We start from the raw sequence: 26,778 nt of genomic DNA on the forward strand, positions 1-26,778 counted from the left end.
AGCTTAAAAATGTTAAATGATTTGTTCAGGGTTACATGATCAGAAAATGGAAATGTCAAGATTTTGCTCTACTTCCTTGAATATTAGATGAAATTTTTGTTATTTTATTTGATATATGTATATATTGTAAAATGTTTACTACAATGTTAGTTAACATACCCATCACATCACACAGTTACGTGTGTGTGTGAGTGTGAGAAAGAGATGAGAACATTCAAGATCTATTCTTAGACAATTTCCAGTGTGCAATATAGTATTATTAATGATAGTCCTCATGCTATACTTTTGATCTTTAATACTTATTCTTACTTTTTGTTTTTTAGGGCTGTACCTGCAGCATATGGAGGGTCCCAGGCTAGGGATCAAATCAGAGCCATAGCCGCTGGTCTACACCACAACTCACAGCAATGCTGGATCCTTAACCCACTGAGCGAGGCCAAAGATCAAACCTGCATCCTCATGCTAGTCAGGTTCCTTTCCAGTGAACCACTATGATGGGAACTCAAAAAAAACTTTATTTTAATTGAAAGTTTGAGATCCCTTTGATCAACACTTCCACATTTCCTTAACCTCAGCCTCTGACAACCACCCATCCACCCTCTGTCTATGAGTCAACTTTTTTAGATTTTAGGTATAAGTGAAATCACCCAATATTTGTCTTTGTCTCTGTTGTCTTGTTCCAAGAGTAATACAGAACTAATACAACCAATTTGGAAAGCCATTTTTGACATGTACATAAAAGTTGAACATGATCATACCCTATGATCAGGCCAGCCCAGGCTTGTTTTATAGCCCACAGAAGCTCTCAAACATATTCATAACCAGGGACCTAGAAAATAGAGTATTTTTTTTAATAGTGGGGAAATAGCAACAAACGAAATACTCTTTAACAGGAAAATGGATATATTAAATTTGGTGTAAATGAAGAACTATATGCAATTAAAATTAAGGAAATCAGGTATATATCTATATAGATATAGATATATAAATATATGTCAGGAATATAAAGTGAACAAAATAAACAAGTGGCAGAGTAATATCTTCCATAAAATATACAAAATTTAAAACATGAAAGATAATGTTGTACATTCTTTATGGGTATACATGTAGTAATAGATGTGCATGAAAGAAATAAATACCAAATTAGAGGTAATGTCTATCTGTGAAGAAGAAAGAGGACTACAGTATGGAGAGGAACATTGGCTACTTTATTTATCTAACGAAGAAAATATGGCAAAATGTTAAACATTGACAAATCTGGTAGTAAGGACTTGGGAGTTTTTATATCATTTTTTTGTATTGATCTGACCATTCCTTGCTGTACAACAAACCATTACAAGACTCACTGGCTTGAAACGACAATTTATGATGATCTCTCAGTGTTGACCAGGCTCATCTGGTGGCTCTCTTTGGGGGTGACTCATCCTGTTGCAGTTGGATGGTAACTAAGGCTGTGGTCATCTGAGGACTTGACTGAGCTAGCTATGAAGATAACATTACTTCACATGACTGGCACCTCAGCTGGAACCTCTGGAACAGCTGGAGGGTGACTGGATATCTCATCTCTCTTTCACCTCCTTACTTAGTTAACGTGGATTTCCTCACAACATAATGGTCTCAGGGTAGCCTGACTTTTTACATGGCAGCTGGCTTCCCCGAGGTAAACACTTCAAGAGTTAGGCTGAAGCTGCAAGACTTCTTAAGAAAAAGCCTTAGAAATCAGTGTTACCACTATAGCATTCTATTGGTCAAATCAATTATAGGACCAAACTACATCCACTCAAAGAGGATGCACAAAAATACGATTATTGGAGACATGGTTACTGAGTGACCATCTTTGAAGACTAACTATCACATGTATATTTCTATATGTTTGAATTATTTCATAGAAAAGTTGATTAATAGTTTATATGAATGGTCTCAACTTGGTTTGGCTACACCCAGATATTTGGTCAAAAATTATTTTAGATGTTTCTGTGAAAGTACTTTTTGGATGAGGTTAGCATTTAAATCAGAAGTCTCTGAGTAAAGGCGATTACCCTTAGGAATATAGGTGGGCCTCATCCAATCAGTTGAAGGTCTTAAAGAAAAAAGACTGACCTACCCAGAGGAAGAGGGAATTCTGCCAGCAGATCTTCATATTCAAGCTGTAATTCTTCCCTGGGTTGCCAGCTTGCCAATCTATCCTATAGATTTTGGATGTACCAGCCTCCATAAGTGTGTGGGCCAATTTCTTAAAATTAATCTCTCTCTCTCTCGGTTTCTATTGGTTCTGTTTCTTTGCAGAACCCTAATTTGAGACAAGTGGTGGGGGGATAGAAGACTAAATGTTAATTGAATCTTTTAGGTATGAGAAAAATTTAATGCTGTGTCCAATCAACAAGTAAACATTTTCTTCCTTTTCAAATACTTTTAAATGTTCCCTAAATAAGTTGTATGAAATTATTATAGAATCCTAGATCTTCTGTTATCATATCTTATTATCACTGTTGTTTTTAGGATGGGTAGGTTTTTTGTTTGTTTGTTTGTTTGTTTGTCTTTTTAGGGCTGTACCCTCACCATACGGAAGTTCCCAGGCTAGGGGCCTAATCAGAGCTGTAACTGCTGGCCTATGCCACAGCCACAGCAATGTAGGATCTGAGCCATGTCTGTGACCTACACCATAGCTCACAGCAACACCAGATCCTTAGCCCACTGAGCAAGGCCAGGGATCAAACCCATGTCCTCATGGATACTAGTTGGGTTTGTTAACTGCCAGGCCACAATGGTAACTCCTGGGTGGGCAGTATTTTTGTGACAGATAAGGACTCACGATATGTGAGGACACATAAAGTTTAAACATACATGAGCCATAACTGAGGTTTTAAATCAACCACTGTATTTGATTTTTATCATTTTAATTAGCCAAATAATATATGCTCATTAAAGAAACTTTGGAGAATACAAAACACTAGCAAAAAAACCCCTCCAAATTATGCACAATTATTCAAATAAAACATATTTAACTTTTTCTTTTAAGAAAAAAGGGGGGGGCTTAAGCCTTTGAAGAGATATCACCATTTGCGTTACAAGCTTTAAGAAAAACAGTAGTAAGGGAATATAATCAGCAATTAAATAAGCTCAAATAACAAAGATGCGAAATGTCTTTTATGAAAGACAATTCATAAATTGAATTGCATATTTTATGAAATTTTATTGTATATATTTGCATTATTTTTATTTTGTCATTTTGTTTTTTACTAGTAATATGAAGAGACCCCTACGTCACAACCAGAAGAAAAATTAAATTAGCCTAAAGGATGTGTTTTTTTTCCACTAATCATTATAGACAATAGTTTAGTCTGTCAAATTGCTTAAATTAAAAAAAAACTTTGATGAAAAGCATAAATGTCTATTATTTGTATATTTTTTCCAGTATTTTAAAATCCACAGTATAGAACCTAACACAAAAATCAGGTTCACACAAATTAAATAATCAAAGTATCACAAGTATATACTGGCTGATCATCAAACCAACACAACATTTAGAACTAAATTTTCCATACAAACCCAGGAACATGTAACATGACACTGTGGTAGTGCATTTGGTCCTCAGAAGACTATGAAGCCAGACTGCTCTTCATTACCATCTGGTGGCTACTGCATGGAGTGGCATTAACCATAATTTTAAAAGAAAGAAGAACTGCATATCCTACTTCCAAATAGAGAGCCTCAGTGTTATTGATGAATATTAAAAATACACACAGGTAAGAACCAAGGAAGGATTTTGGACTCTCCTTGCTATGAAAAGTGTACCAGAAAAAGTTATTTATTGGAAACAATCCACAATGGACAAAAGTTGAATGCTTGACACAAATGATTTATGAACAGCCTAAGACCTCCAAATCCCACCTGTTTGTTTTACAACAGAAAAAGACAATGTAATGTTTTTTCTTTTAGTGATAAATCAGATGAAGTCATTTTTCTTAATTTACTAAATATCTTGGTCATCCATGTATCATCACATGTCATTTGCCAAAGAAATATCCTTTCCTATTTTATCTACCTCATAAATACATATGTATCTTTAAAAATGTAGCTTAAATGATGTTTTGCTTGAGAAGTCTATCTTAGCCTTCCTGGCTAAAGGTTCAGTTATTCATCCTTGTAGACTTCTTGTCTACTAAGCATTTATGTCGTAGTTTTTATTCATGACTATCTGAGTTTCTCAGGAGAGTGGATGGTGCCCTATTTATCATTATAAAACCCAAGTTCTAAGCATTTAATATATATTTATGTAAGGAATGAATCCAGGAAGTTCATTGTTATTTAGGAAATTTAAACCAAAGGAAACCTCTCACATTTCAGGCTTAACGGACCTTGAAACTAGGACAGAGTGAAATTTTGGAGAAAATAAATGTTCACGTTGACCTTTTAAATTTCCCTTTCTATCTTAGAGTTACAAAGCCAAAATAGAACCCGGGAAATCATCTAGTTCTGCCACATAATTTTAAGTATGAAACTGAGGCTCAGAGAGAACATTTGACTTCCTCAAGTTTCTGCAACTAATAACCACGGGATTCAGGATTTGAACCTCTATCTTCTGAGTCCTCATCAGTGAGATTCTTATTCTACTGGTTTAATCCATGAATTCTTTTAGGAAAAATCTTAGGTCTAGAAAAATGGACTTTAAAAATTAAACTCCCCCTCGTTGCTGTGGCTCTGGTGTAGGCTGGCAGCTACAGCTCTGATTCGACGCCTAGCCTGGGAACCTCCATATGTCGCGGGAGTGGCCCAAGAAATGGCAAAAAGACAAAAAAAAAAAAAACAATTTAAACTCCCTTTTAAGGATCTGAACCCTATACTTGATCTGTGACCCAGGCTATACCTATTTACAGGCAAGTCAGGAAATTTTTAATTATGTTATAGGTCCATATGATAATTCAGTTGAACCTTAAACAATGCAATTTGAAATATGCAGATCCACTTATATGCAGATTTTTTTTTCAGTAAATACATTCTACACAGTACTACCCAATCTGTGATTGGTTGAATCTACAGATGTGGAATGGCCTCATAGGAGGGCTGACTATAAGCTATAGAGGAATTTTACACTGTGTGTGTGGGGGGGTCCGTGTCCCTAAATCCTCTACCCTACTCCATTGTTCAAGGATTAACTGTAGGTTTAAATTTTTTAATGTGCTGAAGTTTGGTACCAGCAGTTATAGGAATTTGTCTTAAGAAAACAGCAAGTCATGCATGCCAAGATTATGAGCACAATGAGCAACCAAACAGCATTAGTAATACTTTTGAAAAAAGTATTGCGTCTTTGGCTATTAAGGGGTATACATTTTAGCTGAATAGCAGGTAGTTATTTTTTATTTTTTTCTTTTTTGGCTGCCCTGTGGCTTACGGAGTTCATGGGCCAGGGATCAGATACCAGCCTCAGTCGAGACCTAAGCCACAGCTGCAGCAAAGCCAGATCCTTAAGGGAGTGGCTGGGCCAGGATCGAGCCCGAGTCCCAGCTCCCAAGATGCCGCCAATCCCATTGCGCCACAGCAAAAACTCCAAGTAGGAGGTTCTTGAGATACTCCAAATGCACCTTGTTTTTTCATCAAACCCATGTGATAAAAACAGATGATACATTCTCTTGGAATGTGTTTTTCAAAAGATATGCTGGTCAACATCCAGAACCAGTTTGCTTCTGTGAATGTGTATTTCATGGCGCATCATCCAGTATTTTCAGCTTTAGAAATTATACTAACGGCAAAAAAAAAAAAAAAAAAAAGTTTTTGGCATTTTCAGGCTTAACATTTATAGTTTCCATAATTTTGGCATTTCCCATGGGTGTCTGGCATGTAGTTATTTGTAATTTCTGCTAAGGCATAAATATAAATAGTAGGTGCTGAGAGACCAGAGAGCAGGCAGAGCCAGTCAATTGGCTGATCTTAGCCAAGGGCAGACCTGGACTGAGGCCAGACATCAACCTGGCTTTGTGATTCCGGGGGTTAGTATCCCACAGATAGAAACTCTCCATAGGTGATTAAAATTTCAGTGAGTGCTGAAAAGGTAGCAAACATGTTTTGAGCAGAGTCTGAAAAGAACCCCATGATACTAAAAGAAATGGAACTTCAAGAGAAAGTAGCAAAGCAGTGCAAATATCCAGTATTCATAGAGACCATCAACGATCTATCTTAAATTAGTCATCTTTTGTAAAAGCTTTCCGAAGACACAGCACCAAAAATGCCTTTTTTTTTTCTTTTTTTTTTCAGTCACTGAGAACATTGCTTCTCCCTCTGGAAATTCTCTAACATTAGGAACCAATAGTTTTACAATGACTACCAAATCGTACCTGAATTTTTAAGCAGGTGAGCTACGCATATGGAACTCAGTTAACTAGTGCCTTCATTTAATTTGCCCTCTACTCCACTTATTTACAGTTAACTCTCTGCATTTTAGACCTTTCTGTACAAAGATTCTCTTCTTTTCTTTCTTCTTGTCCTTTTGTAAAAATTTTATTTGAAACTTGGAAGTATCTAAGGAGACTTTTTATATATTTTTTCAAGTCATCTAATAAAGAAGCAATACTTTCTCTTTATTTTCCACTTGCTTGGTTTAGTCAGACTATTTTTTCTGACTCATTTTGATGTTCTTCAAATGGAATACTTTCAATTGAGTTATTTACAACAAAATTATAATGAAGACTGTGTTATTTCTCTTCCTTTCCATATCAAATTATGACCATACATTTTGATTTTAGGTTGGGATTGGCTTCCAGAAATTTCATAAGACTTCCTAACACCCATAGCCAGATTCCTCATTATATTGTACTGAAAGAAAACCTGGCTCTTGGGAAATAAATTTAACATATTATGATTTACTTCATTATTCCAGAGTGTATAGTCTCATAAAGTTTTCAGTAAAAATTTAAAAAATTTATAAAAATTACCCTGTAATAATCATAAAAATATAATTCTGTGCTCTTATGGGTCTGGTACATTTACTACATCTAAACTTTGTTTCACATCATGAATACAAAATCACTCCAAAATCAAATTGCTTCACTTGGTTTTGATTACAATAACTTTAATTATGCATCAGTATGGAACCTGTAGGCAAGCTGCTTATGAACTAAGGAATTATAAAGCCTAAGCACTAAAAAGTGTTATAGCTGGGTTTGGCATAAGGGTCTATAATAAGATGTTGTCTTCAACATATTTGACTTGCTTGTAACACAAAATTTTGCCGTGTGTGAACCCAGGCAGGAACACGCAGTAAGTGGGACAAATAGAAAACATTGTAAGATGATAGATTTAAACCCAATATTCCAATAGTTACAAGAAATTTAAAAATGAATATTGCAATGAAAAGACAAAGGTTGCTGGTCTGAATAACAAAATAAAGCTTAAGTATACGGCACTTAAAAAAGAGTCCCATTGTGGCTCAGGGGGTTAAGGACCTGACACAGTCACACCACAGGTGTGGCTGTAAAAAGAAAAAGAAAAGAGAGAGTCACTTTTGTTCCAACTGTGGCCAGGTTTAGGACCCAGCATTGTCTCTGCAGTGACTTGTGTTGCTGATGAGGCTGGGGTTCAATCCCTGGCCCTGGAATATCCATAGGCCACCAGTGCAGCAAAAAAAGAAGGAAGGAAGGGAGGGAAGAAGGAAAGAAAAGAAAGAAAAGAAAAGAAAGATAAAGAAAGAAAAAAGAAAAATTCATTTTAAAAGTAAGAACACAAATCATTTTAAGGTAAAGTATATCCCCATGTTGTCACATATTGTAACATCAGCTAAAGCAAATTTTGTCTCAAAGAAGCATCATTAGATATAAAGGTAGATGTTTTGTATTGAAAAAGATATATATATATACACTCTAGAATGATATAATATTGAATTTGTTTGCATTTCAATTTATAGCCTTAAAAAAACTTTATAGAAAACACTGACAAAACTAAGATCTCTAATCATAGTGGGAGATTTTAACATACTTCTCTCAAAAATTGATGGAGCGCAAACAGACAAAATACTTAGTAAATGTATAGATAATTTTAAGAGCACTGTTAACACACTGGACCATTATAGGGGACAGCTGCACCTAACAACTACAGAGTATATCTTTTCAAGTGACATGGTACATTATCCCAACTGACCACATACGGGGGCTTAAAGCAAATCAAAACAACTCTCAAAGGACTGAATTCATACCAACTATATTTTTTGACCATTGTGAAATTAAGCTAGAAATTAAATAATACATAAATAGCCATAAAATCTTTCTGGAGAATGGAGAAAAGGGAGATGGAACCAGAGGCCAGAGGGATGGGGTGGGGGGGAGTCCAGGCATGTGAGGCTTAAGTCATCCTAAGGTGTTCATATCCTAATAGCCCTGGGAAAGCATTAAAGGATATACATCTCGGGACTGATAAAATCAAGTTTGCATTTTTAAAAGGTCATCTGGCTGTGTCTGCGGTGATGGGAAGTGAGGAGGTTAGACTGGGTGAAGAATAGTTTTGAGTGAGGAAACTCTGGAGTCCTGGAAGCCAGGCAGCAGGTGCATGCAATATGACATAGATGAGGCTGGCTTTCTGAAGTAGAACAGTGGCATGAAAATCAGGGATGGAAATAAATGGAAAGATGAGAGAAATATTTAGGTGACAGGATAAGTACTGCTAGCATTTGTTGATAAGAAATGACTCTCAGGTTTTTGTCTTGGTTAAATGCTACGGTGAGGTACCAATTGCTTAATACAGAATATAAGAGGTGGGAGGGGAGGAAATTGGTGATAACAACTACGAGATACCCAAGGGGATCCTAGAGACACTTAAGTTCAGAACAGTCTTCTGGACCTTAAATATACACTTGAGATTTTAAGTGGTAAATACAGCCATGTGTGTAGATAAGATTGCACAAAGAAATGAGTAGAAATTTTATGTTAGAAGAAGAATGGCAACTTTTAAACTTCTGATATGGACTATCATTTGGGGAAAAACAAGACACTTTTCCTTATACATAGACTTAAAAAATACTACTAATATAATTTGTTTATATAAATTTAAGGAATAACACCTGATATTAATGCATTCAACACTACTAATCAATACCACCTACTAAGCTTAACATGTCTGTGTTCAAAAGAATATCAATTTTAACATTTTTATGGAGGATGAAAAATAGAACTTGAAGGAGTTTCTGTTGTGGCTCAGTGGAAATGAACCTGACTAGTATCCACGAGGATGTAGGTTTGATTCCTGGCCTGGCTCTGTGGGTTAAGGATCTAGTGTAGCTGCCAGCTGTGATGAGAGGCCAGAAGCTGTAGCTCTGATTTGATGCCTAGCCTGGGAACTTCCATATGCCTAAACTGTAGCCCTAAAAAAAAAAAAAAAAAAAAAAAAAAAAAAAAAAAAAAAAAAAAAAACTTGAGTGTTAATGAATCTAATTATACAAACCATGGTTAAACAGTTAAGACGAATGTAAATGTGTAACACTGAGGGTCCAGGTGATGTCAGAGGTGATATGCCAGTAAGAACATCAATCCACATAATTGTGGTTTTGCTCTGGAATTTGATTGTAGAAATAAAATTAATTGGTTAAAGTGATTTAAAATAGAATGTTTCAGGGTTGGTCCATTGGATAAGAACAAGTGAATCATGAACATCATGTGTTGGCAAACAGTGGTTGATGTAGCAGAGGATGAGCAGTCTTAAGATAGACAAAAAAAAAAGTAAAACCAACACTGCAGATTTCATCCAAAGGCAGTGGGTTTTTTTTTAAAAAAAATACATATGTGTACTTTGAAAGACTTGTTTTGTTTTTCTTTTTAGGGCTGCATCTGTGGCATATGGAAGTTCCCAGGCTAGGGTTTGAATCAGAGCTTCCGCTGAGGCTCACACCACAGCACAGCAACACCTGATTTGAGCTGCATCTGTGACCTATGCCCCAGCTTACAGCAATGCCAATCCTTAATCCACTAAGCAAGGTCAGGAATCAAACCCACATCCTCATGGAGAAAACATCAAGCCCTTAACCTGCTGAGCCACAATGGGAACTCCTGAAAGTATTTTTTTTTTTTTAATCTTTGTCTAGGAGTTCCCATTGTGACTCAGTGGTTAATGAATCTGACTAGCATCCATGAGGACGCGGGTTCAATCCCTGACCTTCCTCAGTGGGTTAAGGATCTGGCATTACCGTGAGCTATGGTGTAGGTCGCAGAGTTGGCTTGGATCTGGTGTGGCCATAGCTGTGGCATAGGCTGGCTGCTATAGCTCTGATTCAACCCCTAGCCTGGGAATCTCCATATGCCATGGGTGCAGCCCTAAAAAGACCAAAAAAAAAAAAATACATATATATATATATATATATATATATATATATATATATATATATGTCTAGTAGCTCTCAAAACAAGACATTTGGATGGGCTTCCCAAGCCCTTGCAGATAAACCAAGAGTTATTTGCTGGCCACTGCTAACACTTTAGGTTTCTGCTTACCTCTTGATAAATGTGGCTGTTTGATTCCAGTTCTTAGTCAATCTTAGCTTTGGTACATATTCAAGGAAGCTTTCTCAGTGAGTGGTATACACTGTCTTGACCTCCCTTTGATCAGTAGCCAAGCAATGTAACAGAAAGTGCATTGGCATTTCTCTTCCATAAATCCCACAAGCATCAGGTTCACATTCCTGCCTCTGACATACTGGCTGCAAACAAAAATCAATTCTTGCTGGTCCCTCACATGAGAAACTAGAAGAAAAAGGAGTGCTCAGGTCTGAAAATATTGATAAAGTCAAAAAATCTCTCCTTTTTGAAAAAATATCTGAAGCAAGATGCATGTAAGCTTCATCGAAACACTCTGGAAGTTCCCATTGTGGCGCGGTGGAAATGAATCCTACTAGGAACCATGAGGTTGCGGGTTTGAGCCCTGGCCTCGCTCAGTGGGTTAGGGATACAGCATTGCCGTGCACTGTGGTGTAGGCTTGGATCTGGCATTGCTGTGGCTGTGGCATAGATAGGCCAGAGCTACAGCTCTGATTGGATCCTAAAAAGACAAAAAAAAAAAAAAAAAAAAAAAAAAAAAAAAAAAAAGGAAGAAAAAAGAAAAAAGAAATAAATAAATAAGTAAATAAATAAAACACTCTGGGACCAAGCTTCAGCTTATCATGAGGTTTATATAATTCTGGGAGAATTTGCTCCCTAGTCCTGCCTTATTCCCTGAGACCTGATTTCTCACTTATGACTTAGACTTGAACCTGAGTCCTGTTCTTATTCTCCTTGCCCAGGGAGTAGAATCCCCCTATGTATAAGTTCCAGATTCCTGGGTTAGAGCTCTCCTATTTATAGATTTCTTTGGTACAACTCTTGGCCCTTCAACTTGGACCTTCAACACTGCTTGCCTTTCAACCTCACAAGAATGTGCCCTGAGCAATAGAGTGAACACACTCTTCTTGACGTTAGGGTTCACTAAGATGTTTAGTGTTCATCTTCACTGACACCAGTTTGTTGTTGACATTTTCTGTTGTTCATGTTTTCCTCCTGGTATCGGAGTTTTTCTTACCATGCCTGTCCCTAAGCCTGCTTCCACTGCCCATTGTCTTCTAGGCTTTGCCACCTCACTGCTGCCAAATGGGCTCTTCTTAGGCTTTTCCACTGGACCCAGACGCCTAGCATCTGAATACACAATATCATTTCCAGAACTGTATCAGCACTGGAATCCGCATCTGAAGTGGAATGACTGCTCAACAGATATCAGAACTCACAGGCAGCTCAATAATTGGGCTTAAAACTAAGACACCGAATAGTGGACATTAGGAACAAAGTCTTTTTTTTTTTTAATTTTTAAGATATGATCCGATGGTTATATTACCAGAGCCACAAACTATAATGAAATATAGCCAAAAAATTATCAAGACCCTTTTACAGACTATTAGAGCAGAAAGAACTTTTAAAACTATCTAGATCAACTCCCTGTCTCCTATTCCAGTGTTCCTTTAATGATTACATAGCAGTCATTGTATGTCAGATTAATGAAGGAAATATGATAAGCCATAACCTTATTTTTATTAGTGTAAGAAACTAATCAGTTGAAATGGTGGCTCATTTCCCTGACACTATTTATTGTGGTGAAATTATCATGCATCACCATATTGTTTTTTTTTAAATTTATTTGTCTTTTTGCCTTTTCCTGCGGCATATGGAGGTTCCCAGGTTAGGGGTCTAATCGGAGCTATAGATGCCAGCCTACACCAGAGCCACAGCAACTCGGGATCCAAGCCACCATCTGTGACCTACACCACAGCTCATGGCAACGCCAGATCCTTAACCCACTGAGCAAGGCCAGGGATCAAACCTGCAACCTCATGGCTCCCAGTCGGATTCATTAACCCCTGGGCCATGACGGGAACTCCGTGCATCACCATGTTATGCTTATTATGTAGCAAAGTTCCTGTTTCTTCTTCCCCAAAGCTGCAATATTATAGTCTGATCTTTCTTTTGTGTGCATGTGTGTTTTCTTAGGGCCACACCCATGGCATATGGAAATTTCCAGGCTAGGGGTAGAATTGGAGCTGTAGCTGCCAGCCTATACCACAGCCACAGCAACAACAGATCCAAGCCACATCCTACAACCTATACCACAACTTATCGCAATGGCAAATCCTTAACCCACTGAGCGAGACCAGGGATGGAACCTGAATCCTCATGGATCCTAGTTGGGTTCTTTACTGCTTCACTACCACAGGAACTCTTATCTGATCTTTTCTAATCCTAGCTTCCCTATTACTTAACTGTTTGACCTTGGAAACATTGTTTCACTCCTCTGGGCATCATTTGCATCATTTACAAAATAAGGACAATGATAGTGCCTATTTTATAGCACTGTTAACAAGGATTAAATGTGTTAATACATGTTAAAACAATTCAGAGAGTGCCTGGAACATAATGAGCACTAACAAAGTAGGAGCTATATTTAATAACGAATATATTTGATTTTTTTTAAATTGACACTTCCAGAAAACTCATTGCCACTGATGGAGAGAAAGTCTTTCTACAGCTAGAGGTCAAAAGCTGAAAAGTGTTAAAACATTAGGGTGTTAACACATCCTTGTGAATAAGTTTTTGTCAAGGTGAAAATGAGGGCATTAGACAATTTGCAGTTTCAATGGCAAATGGAGTTCACAGGTGGCCAAGCTACCTAAAAAATGAAAGAACATGCAACATGAATGGGCAAGTTTCCAAAAGAGGATGTGGGAGGCTCAGAAAAACTTCAAAGACTTTCCAAGTTGTTGGAGGAGGTCATGGAAAGGACAGGACTCCTGGTTGACTGGGGCTTCTCACCCCCTCTCTGTTCCTGAAATGTACATTCTGCCCACCGTGTCCACACTGGGAGTTGTTTCAGTGGCAAAGCCTTGATGCGGTGGAGTGTTTTTGAGACTGTTTGGATGCAATATGTGACTGAAACCCATTAGGACCTCTGTATAAAGTTTTAAGTTTCTGGGGAGCATGTATGAAATCTACCTGTCTTGCAGCCACCCAAAACAAGCCTCGCATGGGATGTCCCTTGTTTATGAAACCTGCAGCCACCAATCCTGGGCAATCTGCCTCTTTCTTCAAGTCTCTCCTTGCCCTCCTTTACGGGGGCCAGTTTGTGAACCACTGCAACTGTGTCCATTGCTGCTGCAGGAATAAACCAGAGGTGTGTCAGGGTGGCTTTTTTTTTTTTTTTTTTTTTTTTCGGCTTGATTGTGCAAATCCACACCAAGCCTGCAACTGTGATCCTGCCCTGGGCTGAGGGGGCTGTCATAGGCACTCAGCCCAGCTATGAACTGTTTGAGCAGCAAATACTAAGAAAGCTGGCAGCAAGACCAATGTGGGGCTGAGCCAAAGACATCTGCTCGCCTGGGGCTAAAAACGAGGTGCAGGAATGGGTAAGAGTAGGTCCCAGATGGGGCCAAATAGTTACGCTTGACTGGAAAGCAGAGCTGTCCCAGACGGTTCCCAGGGAGACCTGTTTTGGGCAAGCTTACCTGTTCTCTGTGGTGAGTGTGTTCCAACAATTTGTGTTGGGGTTTACAAATCTGACTAATCTCTGTTTCACTTTGTATTTTTAAACTGTTCCAACCCTGGGGCAACTCATAGGTTTATACTTTCTAAGTAAAATACACTCTCAGTAAAGGAGAAAGACATACTTTTTTTTTTTTTTTTTTTGTCTTTTTAGGGCGGCACCTGTGGCATATGGAAGTTCCCAGGCTAGGGGTCAAATCTGAGCTGTAGCTGCTGGCCACAGCCACAGCCACAGCCACGCCAGATCCAAGCCATGTCTGCGTCCTATACCACAGCTCACCCCAACGCAGGATCCTTAACTCACTGAGCAACTCCAGGGATTGAACCTGCATCCTCATGGATACTAGTCCGGTTCATTACTGTTGAGCCATAGTGGGAACACCAAGACGTGCCTTTTTCAGAGTTTTGTGATTTGTGCTTACATCTAATTTTATATGTTAGATGAATATGGACCGATTTTCTCCCCATGATTTATATACTTCTTTCTAAACTCCTCCCAAGCCTTAAAAGTTGATTTTTTAATATTTCAAAATACAAGGGGAAAAAAACCAGAAAATTATAAAACAAAGGTACCCTGCTCCACACTCAGCTCTATTAAATACTAACATTTTGTGAAAATGTATATAGAACTTGTTTAATAAAAACATTACAGATACAATTGAAACTTCCCAAGAACTTCACTAAAATTGATATTCATCCTTAAATGTAGTTCTTTTTTCCACACATATTTGTAACATTATTTATATGCATACAAAATTATAAGTTTATTTAGCATGCTTTTGATATTTTTATATATAGTATGCAATTTGCCTTTTATATTATGTCTTTGAGATTACTGATGATTATACATTGCCATGGTAATTAACCCTAGCTTCTGTAACAAACAATGCACAGCATAATGAGACAAAAGTTTATTCCTCCCACACGTAAGGTCCAATGTCATTTACTCATTTAAATTTTGAATAGATTTCTCCAAATTCTGACTTAGGGGGTCTCAGCTTCTTCCATCATGTGGCTTCTCTATTTTAGATTTCTGGTTTTCTACTCTCATTGAAGTGGGAGAAAGAGGAAAATAAAGGTAAGTACACTAGCTGTGTAACCACCTTAGCCAAAAAGTAACCCACAACATTCTTCTTGACATCCTATTGCTTGGAACATGTCATAGTCACCCTAACTTCAAGGGAATTACTGAGTTGCAAAAATGAGAGCAAATGGTTTCAGAGCCTTAATCAGATAGTGTTGCCATTAAGTATCTGCTTTAATCGGCAGCTATTAGTCTGCTGTTTATCAATGTACTATATAAACTATGAATAGGCATCAGTTACTTTCGCAATGTTTACTCTCTCTGATTAACAAGACAATACATTAAGGTTTTTCTATTTATATGATTCTTTCTCTCTCACTCTTTCTCTCTCTCTTTTTTTTAAGGACCTCACCTGCAGCATATGGAAATTCCCAGGGGCTCGAATCAGAGCTACAGCTGACGGCCTACACCACAGGCACAGCAACAATCGATCTGAGCCGCATCTGCAAGCTATACCACAGCTCAGGGCAACACCAGATCCCGGACCCACTGAGCAAGGTCAGGGGTCGAACCCACATCCTCATGGATACTAGTCAGATTTGTTTCTGCCCCGCCACAACTGGAACTCCTCTTCTCTTCATTTTATTCATTCATTTATTCAAGATATATATTTGATCTTGAACAATGTATCGGGATTTTTTGTATATTCTACCACAGATATTTTTCTTGGACCATACAACCTAGCAGGAAAACATATGTCCAGCAAATTATAGAACTATGAGGAAGATGTTCAAATAGAGATTTGAATCAAATGCTACAGAAGCTGGAGTATTAGGGAGAACTATATCTTGACATCCTTGAGTATGAGATGGGCAGAGAAGCACTGCAGTGACAGAATCCAGCATGTCAAAGACTTGCTTCTGTTTATACAGAAAATGAGATAAATTCAGCACTAATTATATATAGAATGTGTGGCAATAGGGGAGGAGTTCAATGAAGGAAAAACAATATATACAATAAAGGTAATAGACAGGGTTGTGGTTCCCTTTGTCCCCAGATAAAGCATGCTGCCTTCAACAGCATAATGAACAAGGCTACGAAAGCCAGAGATTCTTTAAAAATGCTTCACATTTGCCCTATAAAAATTTCATATTCTTGGGTACTGAGTGAAAAGTCAAGCCTATATTTTCTATTATTTTTTCCACCTCATCAAAAATGTTCAAGCTCTTTTAAAAATGATTTAATAGAAATTTTTGGAAAAACCATAATCATTTGAATTGATCACTAAAGTGACATAGTGACAGTGAATTACAAAATTGCTTAATAATTTTTGAAGAAAAGGAAAATCAAATCCAGAAATGTTCTTTACCTTCCTTTAGGTGACAAAATTTCTGTTATGCTGACAATTTAATGAACAAAATAATGTTCCTCAGTTGACATGATATGAGAGTAGAATCAGTTTTTAAACTAGGTGCTAAAATGTCCAATCTGTTATTATTAGGAAGTTTAACTTTTGATAAATAACATGGACAGTTTTAAAAGCAGGGGTTTAGAAATACCAGAATTAATATTATTATTATTATTTGGCTGGAGAAAAGAATGATAAGGCATTTGGAAAGAGTGATGATTGGAGTTAACTGACTTAGAATGGATTTCTAGGTCTGTAATTTACGAGATGTGTGACCTTCTTCAGGTCATACAGTTTCTATATATCTCACCATATCTCACCTTGAAAAGAGAGTGTTGGGTCAGATTGTCAAATTCCGTGCTGGTATGAAAGCCCAAAGAGTCTAAAGGAGTATTTATTAGGCATCATGCTCCAGATATGACAAAAGTGTCAGAGAAAAGTTTTATGCCTCTGGCAACTATATAAAATTATACACACCTTCAATGATACTTCCATAACTCTGATGCTTCACTGATGTTTGCATTATTTATGTTTTTACTCAAACTCTTGGGAAAATTAGAAACAAACATTTTCTTAACTGAATACTGCATGCACTATTACTTCAGGGAAATAGTAAGAAAATACAAGATCGACTTCTAGGAGAATTATACTGTGAAAACCACTGCAAGAAGCTACCTAAGAGCTAAATCCAAATAAATAAGAAATGGTTGGAAACAAATAGGAATATATATGAATATATAAAATAGGAAGGAGTAACTATAAACAGCAAAAAATAAAAATTAAAATAAAGTCTAATAATTTATTAGATCACACACACACACACACACACACACTGACTTCTGTGGAATATTGGCAACATACTTCCTCATGACTGAATACCTTTATCTTGATTATCTCATGAAGAGCAGCTGACAAATCTCTAAATTGAAATTTTTCACACTGCTTTAGAACCGTGTGCACATTTATCCATAGAGTTCTAAAGAGAGGTTAAAATTAGGTAGGAATAACTGGCTAGTATCTCTCAGAGCTCAAATAATTAATTTGTTGTTAAGTTCAGATTTCAATTATTGGATATTTCACTCTGTGCTCTACCTTTTCTCCATCAGAAGCAGTGTAGCTTAGTAGTTAATATTACTTGCTTTGGATTTTGACTTTGTGAGCTTGAACCCTGGCTCTTTGATATCTAAGCTGTGTGACCAGTAGCAAGTTGCTTTTCCCATCTGTTCTCTCCTTCCAAAAAATCTGAAAAATGAAGACAGTATTACCAGAGTTTAAAGATCTTAGGTGTAAATGACTTAATGCGGGGAAAAAAGACAACAGTGCCTAGCACATAGTAAGCATTAAATAAATTATAGCTTGTTTTTATTTCATAATTTTTAAAAAAGTAAGGCTTATTCAAAATATCTCCTCCTTCGTATATTTCATGACAACCAGTCAATGTCATGGCACCCCTCTAACGTAAATGTTTTATGTGTCACTTTTGCTGTAGCTTCAGAACAATTTCTTAATTGCTTTCGATTTCACTGCATTTAACCTAAAAATCAGGGAATAATTTGTTTTATTGGTTTATCTGCTTATCACTTAATTTTATGCCTTAATTTCCTCTTTCTTGTATTGATGTTTTGTTTAGCTGTAGTAATCCTTAGGTAATTCTTGCTGAAGGGATTTTTCGTGGGCACACCATTCTCTGTCCTTTTATGTCTAAAAATGACTTTATATTATCAACAAAACTGAACGCTAGTTTGTGAGAATACAGAATTAGCACTTGAAAGTCAGATGTTTTAAGTCATTTCATTGGCTTCCTGTACTAAATTTGTTGATAATAATTTCAGATGTACAGGTTCATAAATTTGCTTGTTTTACGCCTTAAAAAATAATTTGTTACTAAATTTGCTGACAAAAATGAGAATTTTTTCTGTGAAAATGACATGATTCTTTTTCTCAAGAGAATTCTGGATTTATCCAGAATGTTCTGAAAATTCACCAGACTATGACTAATTATGCTGTTTAACATTCAACCAGCTTGTTCAATCATAAAACTAATAATTTTTGTCACTTCTAGGACATTACTATTTCTTTACTATTTGCTCTTCTTTTTCTCTATTTTTTCCTTATGTAACTTTTGAATCTCTTTTCAATGACTCTATATTGTCTTTTGCAATGCAATCTTGATAGTTACTTGATTCTATTATCTGGGTCACTAATAAAATCTTCAATTGTGTCATTCGTCTATCAAATTTTCTTTTAAAACTTAACAATTTCATTTCAAATTCTTAGAGACTCTGTTTTTTATTTTTGCTGTTATTGTTGACTTTTGTTTTTGCCCAACAGTTTCTTTTTCTAGTTAGACATGCTGTATATATGCAAATCTTTCTCAAACTAGTCTATTTGCTTTAACATAGCCTTACTTTCCATGAGATTTAATTTTCTCCTTGTGGAATTTATTCCTTTATCTTCATGATGCTGATTTTCCTTAAAGATTTGCTGACCCTTCATTATCTGCCTATATTTACATGTGAGGGTCTATATTAACAGTATTTCTTAAACATGCATTAGAAATATTACATGCCAGGAGTTCCCCATAGTGGCTCAGCGGTTAATGAAACTGACGAGGAACGTGCGGTTGCTGGTTCAATCCCTGGCCTCAGTGGGTTAAGGCCCTGGCAGTGCCATGAGCTGTGGTGTAGGTCACAGATATGGCTCAGATCTAACGTTGATGTGGCTGTGGGTTAGGCCAGCAGATGTAGCTCCAATTCGACCTCTAGCCAGGGATCCTCCATATGCCACAGGTGTGGCCCTGAAAAGCAAACAAACAAAAAAATTCCATGCCAATGGTTAACACATTTCTAATTAAAGGAAATGACAGATGCCTGCATCTTCCAAATATTCCACCCATATTTACTTAGTTTTAGCATATGGTAGAAGTGACTCTTGACTGAAGAAAAGACTTAGTTGCTCAGAATTTTGGGTGATTTAGACTTTATCTCCAAAAAGGAGGATGGTTTTCTAAATTTGTTTTTTTTCACTTAGAAAAGTATTATTTAATTAAAGAATTGTACTGAATCATTCAATGATTTGTCCAAATGTCTAGGTTTTTCAAATTTTCCTTCCAATTCCCTCTAAAATACTTTACTCCATCAACCACATAAGTCAAAGCCTTTGCTTGTGTTTTGCACCTGCCCCAACTTTTCCAAAGCACTTAACTCTGTGAATTTAAGGTCTAGCAGAAAGTTTCAGTCTTTTGAGGTGTCTTTCTTGACACTCTAGGATATATATATTAAACTTTTGGTGTCTCAGTTACTTCATCTGTAAAACAGAACTAATTATAGTATCACTACCTCATATTATAAGCACTAAAAATGTCAAATGGTTAAAATAGGATTGATAAATAATAAACCCATAAAAATGTTAATTATTCTTACTAAAACATAAAATTAGTATTTTAAATAGAAGCAGTAATTGCAATAGCTCTACTATGCACTTTTAAACAAGAAATCATTTATTTATTTGGGTAGAATTTTTTTTTCTTTTTTTAATTTATACAATGATTTTTATTTTCCATTATAGCTGGTTTACAGTGTTCTGTCAATTTTCTACTGTACAGCAAGGTGAGCCAGTTACATATACATGTATACGTTCTTTTTTCTCCCATTATCATGCTCCATCATAAGTGACCAGACATAGTTCCTAGTGCTACACAGCAGGATCTCATTGCTAATCCATTCCAATTCTTAAAACAAAAAAAAATTACCTTATAGTCACTCCAAATACTGGAAATAGTAGAAATATGGAAAATAGAAATATGGAAATTAGAAATTTAAGAAGATTTTAAACAGAAGTATAAATGTAAGGAAAGAATAAAATGTGAATTATTTACAATAATATAATTTATAAAATTTTATGGCATGATGATTAAAAGGTAAAATGAAAAAGGGGTAAAGTTCCTGTTGTGGCTCAGAGGTTAACGAATCTGACCAGCATCCATGAGGCCACAGGTTTGATCTCTGGCCTTGCTCAGTGGGTTAAGCTGTGAGCTCTGATGTAGGTTGCAGATGTGGCTTGGATCCTGTGTTGCTGTGGCTGTGGCATATACCAGCAGCTACAGCTCTGATTCCACCCCTAGACTGGGAACCTCCTTGTGCCATGGGTGAGGCCCTAAAAAAAAAAGAAAAAGGGAAAAGAAAAAGAGGTAATATTACATGAAAAGAGGCCGTAATACATGATATGTTTTATTTCTCAAAAGTCCACATTATAATATGTGAATAAGAAGAGCTGAGAAATACAAAGAAAAAAGGAATTTTTTATATTAGCAGTTAAAAATTGTTAAATAACTGGCTATTAATATAATCTGAAGCATAAGACACTTTCGTAAGAAAAGAGTAAACTTTTAGAGAATAAATTCACATCCAAAAAATGAAATAAGACTATTTCCATTAACACAGATAAAAATACTACTTAAGCTAATTAGTATATTCACTGTAATAACAAAGTTACATGAGATATTATAATCTAAAGAAGTTAATACCATACTTATTCTACAAAATAAAATGTGAAAGCATAACAAACGACATCTGTTTCAATAATAGTGTGGCTACCTTACCAAAATTCAAATCTTACTAAAAGTGATTGTGATAAAATATATGATATTATAAACGAAAAGTTTGTATTCTTTGACCAACTGCAAGATCTGGGAAACTAAAATACATCATGATGATTATAGTTAATAATTATTGTATTGTATACTTAAAATCTGTTAAGAGAGTAGATCTTAGGTGTTCTCATTACACCCACACACAAAAGGTAACTATGTGAGGTGATGGATATATTAACTTGGTTTAGTAAGCATTTCACAATGTATATATATATCGTACATGTAATATATATGCTTATGTATGTATACTTATATATTGTTTTACATGTTATAATTGAATGTGATTAATATAATGTTTATATATAATATACATCACATATCTGGTACATATATCATAATATATATGTATCATGTCTATATAATGTTAGGTTAAATCAGAAATGTTGATCAATTAAACAGAATGAAAATTCCACAGATTCAGAAAATAGTATATGACATGGCTGTTAGTACTTAAGATAGATTGTGATAATTTATCCTGCCCCCAAAGTATATGAAATCATATTTCTCCACAGCATTCAAGATACTTGAGTTTAAATATTTTTAAAATAACAAACTAGTGTAGTTCTCTTGTGGACCAGCAGGTTAAGGATCTGGCATTGCCACTGCAGTGGCTCTAGGGGCAGGGAGAGTGGTCAATCCCTGATCCAGAAAATTTACATGCCATAGGCATGGCAAAAAAAAAAAGTGAAAAAAAAGGTACTTCAAATTTTTTAAATTGTAATTAATTTGATTACTAACTACAGAGGTTGAAAAACTTTTAATTTTTGGAAACTTTCTTTTGTGATATGCTTGCTGCAATCACTTGCCCATTTACTTACTAGATTTTTTTCTCTTATTGATGCGTATCAACATTAAAAATTATAAACTGCAAATATATCTTCCCAGTTTGTCACTTGTTTTAATTAGTTTTTATAAAATCAAATACTGGAAAATATGGAGTGGATAATGAACACCCACATATCCTGTTTTCATTCATTGCTTGAGTAATTTATCTTGGATAAAGTATTATAGATTAATTTGAAGCATGTTTTATATCCTAAAACCGAATACCCTTCCTATCCTGTTGTCTATTTTTACCATAGACCTCCATCTACCTACATATCTATCATCTATTTATCTATACGTTATCTCTAAGTATGTATCTATATACAAAATAATATGTATTCTAATTTTTGCACTACAAGTGTCTTAACTTTACTAAAGTTATCGCATTCATTTTGATCCATACCCAGCTCTCTTTTGTTTTGTTTTTGCTTAATGCTTCGTAGTGGGATTTATCTGTGTTAAAACATATAGACACATATATTTTGACTATTACATTTCATTGTGTACCTATATCCTTATTTATCCCCTTTAGATAAATATTTAGCTCACTGCCAATTTTACACTGTTAGAAGCAACACTGCAATCTACATTCTTAGACTGCATGAGTATCTCTCTAGGATGTGTTCCTAGTGGTGGAAATTCTGGGCCAAATGGCATGTGCATCTTTGACTTTATCAGATATGCACAAATTGCTTTACAAGTTGTTCATCCATTTATATGCCTCCTGAAACTATGTATATGAGCCTCTCTAACCAGTATTTGACATTCTTAAATTTTTCATATCTGATACATTTGAGATGGTGTATCATTGTTTTAATTTGCAATTCCTCTATCAGAGTAGCTCTTTGTCTTTCTCTTTCATTTACTTGTAGGTGATTTTTCTTTCCTGATAAATTCTTCATACTACTCTTTTGGCAGTCAAATTTGCTGAAAATATGTGCTTTCAGTGTACAACTTGACTTTTCACTATATTAATAGCCTTTTGATTTAAAGTTCACATTTTTATGTGGTGATCACTATCAGTCTTTCTCTTTGTAGTTTATACTTTTGTTTACCTACACTCAAATCATAAATACATTTCCTGTACAATTTTTCTAAAGGTTTGAATTTTTAGTTTTATATTTGAATTTATATCTACCTGTAATAAATTTTTGTACATGTAATGAGGTAAAAACTTTTTTCCCTTAATGGATAATAAGTTGGCACTACAGCATTTATTGAATAGCTCATCCTCTCCAACTTTTCCTAAAATAGAAGAATGTCTTGATGCTCTTTATTTGATTGTATTTTTTTTTTTTTACTGTCTGTGCATGAAATCCAGTCTACATAGAAACTCTTAATTTCTCTCTCTCTTTTATTTATTTATTTATTTTTTGAGGGCCTTACCCATGGCATAAGGAAGTTCTCAGGTCAAATCAGCACTGTAGCTGCTGGCCTACATCACAGCCATAGCAAGGTGGGATCCAAGCTGCATCTGCGATCTACACCACAGCTCATGGCAATGCCAGATCCTTAACCCACTGAGCTAGGCCAGGGATTGAACCTGCATACTCATGGATGCTAGTCAGGTTCGTTTCTGCTGAGCAATGATGGAAACTCCCTGTTTAATTTCAATATTTCAATAAGTCGATATTTCAAAGGCAAGTGTCCTCATATACTCCCTTTTTTAGTCTTCCAAATTTTGTCTTTTTTCCACTCTTCACTTTTACGTTTGAATTTTAGAATTGCTTTTTAATTTCCAATATAAATATAAGAATGATTTAAATTGATTATATTTCTTACATTATATTTATAATATAAAGAATTGACATCTTTATAACATTGGATCTTCCTGACCACAAATTTTCCATTTATAGGTCTCATTTTATGTCCTTCAATGTTATAAGAATTCTCTATAAAGCTCTTACTTTTTTTTCCCAGATATTCCTAGATACATCAGAATTTTTGCTATTTTTGTAGTGGAATAACATTTGCTTGTTTGTTTAGTAACTGCTGTGTATAGGAATGCTACTAACATGTATTTAAATAGTTGATTTTGGAGTTGCTGTTGTGGCTCAGTGGCTTACAAACCTGGCCAGTATCCATGAGGACATGGGTTCGGTCCCTGGCCTTGCTCAGGGAGTTAAGGATTTAGCATTGCCATGAGCTGCAGTGTAGGTTGCAGAAGCGGCTCGGATCTCAAGTTGCTGTGCCGGTTGTGTAGGCTGACAGTGCAACTTGTTTTAGCCAAAAGGGTAAGGGGGTGTTTATATTTATTATTTTCCAAAGATACAATTGTCCTAATATTTATTGGAAAAGCTATCATTTACTCACTAATTTGAAACATTAATTTTACTATATGCTTAACTTTTTTTTTATAGTGAGGTCAATTTCTGAGGAATGGAGAGTAAAGTTAGTGTGTGCATTTATTTTGTCCTCACAGGAAGGAAGCTACTTTGCAGTACTTCCAAACAATTATTATTAACTTTCTTCTACATATATCCAAGATAATATAGTCATTTAAATAAGATTTTAAGACGGATAATAAAGGACTGCAGAGTTTCATACTTGCTGGGCACAAAATGGATGCTCAATAAATTTGATTGAAGCAAAACTGAATGGAAGTGAATTTTAGTTACATTCTTTTTTAAAAAGGTGAAAATATGTATTTTTAAAACAAAATCTCTATTATTAATCTTCCCCTTACAGTGTGCCGTCTACATTAAAGCTACATAATATCCCTGACGTGACTTATCAAAAACAGCTTTAACTTATATATTATCTGTCTGGACTCAGTATTTACAAGAATAAATAAATAAGAAGGACCAGTCTGAAAGAGAAACTATCATTTTCAAGTTTGATCCCAATTCAAAGTAGCAATTCAAAGCTTCTTACTCTAAATGTTTATCAATAAGCATATTTAGTCACTAAGAATATGTGTAAGGTTTTTTGACCTTGAGACACTTCCATCCTGGTTGGATGATAATTTTTTGTTTCCCTAAGACTTATCAGTAGAGGATAATAGGATGACCAATGACCCTCAGGTGCAGCTTTCACACACACACACACACGAAACTAAATTGATTCTTGAAGTGGGAAGATCTGATTTAAGAGGATTGGTTGATTTGGGGAAAAAACTAGAATGTCTGGACCTATGATATTTAAAATTTTTCAATTATTGATTTTTCTATATTATTTTGAATTTTTTTTTTTGCCAATTGGTTCTAACAATTAGTCAAAACAGCTTACACACTGTATATATTTATCTATCTACCTACGTAGTATAAGATACCAGTTTTTAAAATAATGACAAAGGAAAATTAGATTTAGAATTCTAAGGCATCAGGGAGAAATTTAATATATCAACAAGCAGATCATTAGGATCTTATATAATGATTACAGCTGAATTATACCTATAATTCTAAGATTCCCAGTGGCTAATAGGGAAGTGAATGAACTTTAGGATTCTTCTTGCCCATGAGATATAAGCTATTCAGGAAATGAACTTTCAGAGTATTAGGATCTGGGAAAATTTTTTTCCCACAGGTCTTCATTCATAAGATTCGGAATGATACAGTAGGCTCCATCCTCATAGCAGCCCAATAACAGCTGTGGTCATGAATATTTTATGACTTCTTACACTATATCCTTCCATGTAAGTGGAAGGCATCATTTAAAACCCAATTCAGTGAAACTGATCCCAACTGGGGCATGCTAAACATTAGGATTCAAGTATGCAGAGTCACCAATACTTTTCCTTAATTCTGCAGTGAAAATCTTGACTCTTTGGCAAACACTGACAAATACAATCCTGGTTATTAGTCAAAAAAGAATTATTAGGGTTTATGACCAACTGGAAAACATATATCCCAATAAAAGCTATATAAATTAAACATATATAGTGAACACTGAACCAATACATCATTTATGAATTGAATCTGGCTACCAGGGATGATAATTTGCAACCGTCAATGGATAGATCAATTGACAAATTCCATGTGGAAGAGGACTCAGTGTGCTGTCTTTTCTACTATTATACCACCAGCGGTTAGCATATTGTTTGACACTTAGTAAATTTCAATAAATACTTGAGAAGTAAATGACTAAACAAATGAATGCATGAAGTAGACCTCCACATAATTTATTTTCTACAGTGCAACTTTTGCAAAGAGTTGTGCAGCAGAGAGGGGTTCTATGCTTCAACAAGGACCTGAAGCATAAATAAATCTTCTCTTTTACCTATTAAAAGGAGATCCATATGAATTGAAAAGAGATAGATCTGACATCTTTTAAGAAAATTAAGAAGCCCGATTAAGTTAACATTGGCCCCAGAAGAAATGCTCCTAATGTTTAAAGTTGTTGGGAAGCTCAAATGAAAAAATGGAATTAATGTATATGTAGAATGTTAAGATCTATACATGTACGAATACATGTATAATTCCTCAAGCACCTTTCAAAAGTCTCTAAGTCCTGACCTTTCCAACAATTTGATGTCTCCATTATGCTTATGAAATTTTGTACTAGTCTATTACTTCCCCTCCATGCTAAATACTATCTGACTTTAGTTCTTTTCCCTCGAGCTATTGTAATAATCCTTCTTCCTTATTGTTTTTACTGTCTCTGGCTCCTTCTTGGGGTATTTGCTTCACAGCATAGAGTAGATGGCTGATGCTGCCATTTATTAGCTGTTTGATATTGAAATAATTTCATTACTTTGATTCATTCACAGTATCATCATCTATAAAATGAGAATGATAAAAATAATATCTACCGCATTTGGATTGCTATAAGGGTTAAATGAGATCATCTATATCATGTGCACAATTATGAGCAAATAGTCCACAATGGATGAGTGCTA

General features: G+C 35.5%; 1 long non-coding RNA gene across 1 annotated transcript in view; it reads right to left on the reverse strand.

Annotated features, from left to right (window-relative positions):
* Positions 1–26,778, reverse strand: part of LOC110262083 — a 32,285-nt gene that overhangs the window by 4,358 nt on the left and 1,149 nt on the right. Inside the window, exon 2 of the long non-coding RNA XR_002346626.1 lies at positions 759–829. This is a non-coding gene — a long non-coding RNA (uncharacterized LOC110262083). The remainder of the gene's footprint in view (positions 1–758; positions 830–26,778) is intronic.

This window comes from Sus scrofa, chromosome 8 (assembly GCF_000003025.6).
Source record: "Sus scrofa isolate TJ Tabasco breed Duroc chromosome 8, Sscrofa11.1, whole genome shotgun sequence".
NCBI lineage: Eukaryota > Metazoa > Chordata > Mammalia > Artiodactyla > Suidae > Sus > Sus scrofa.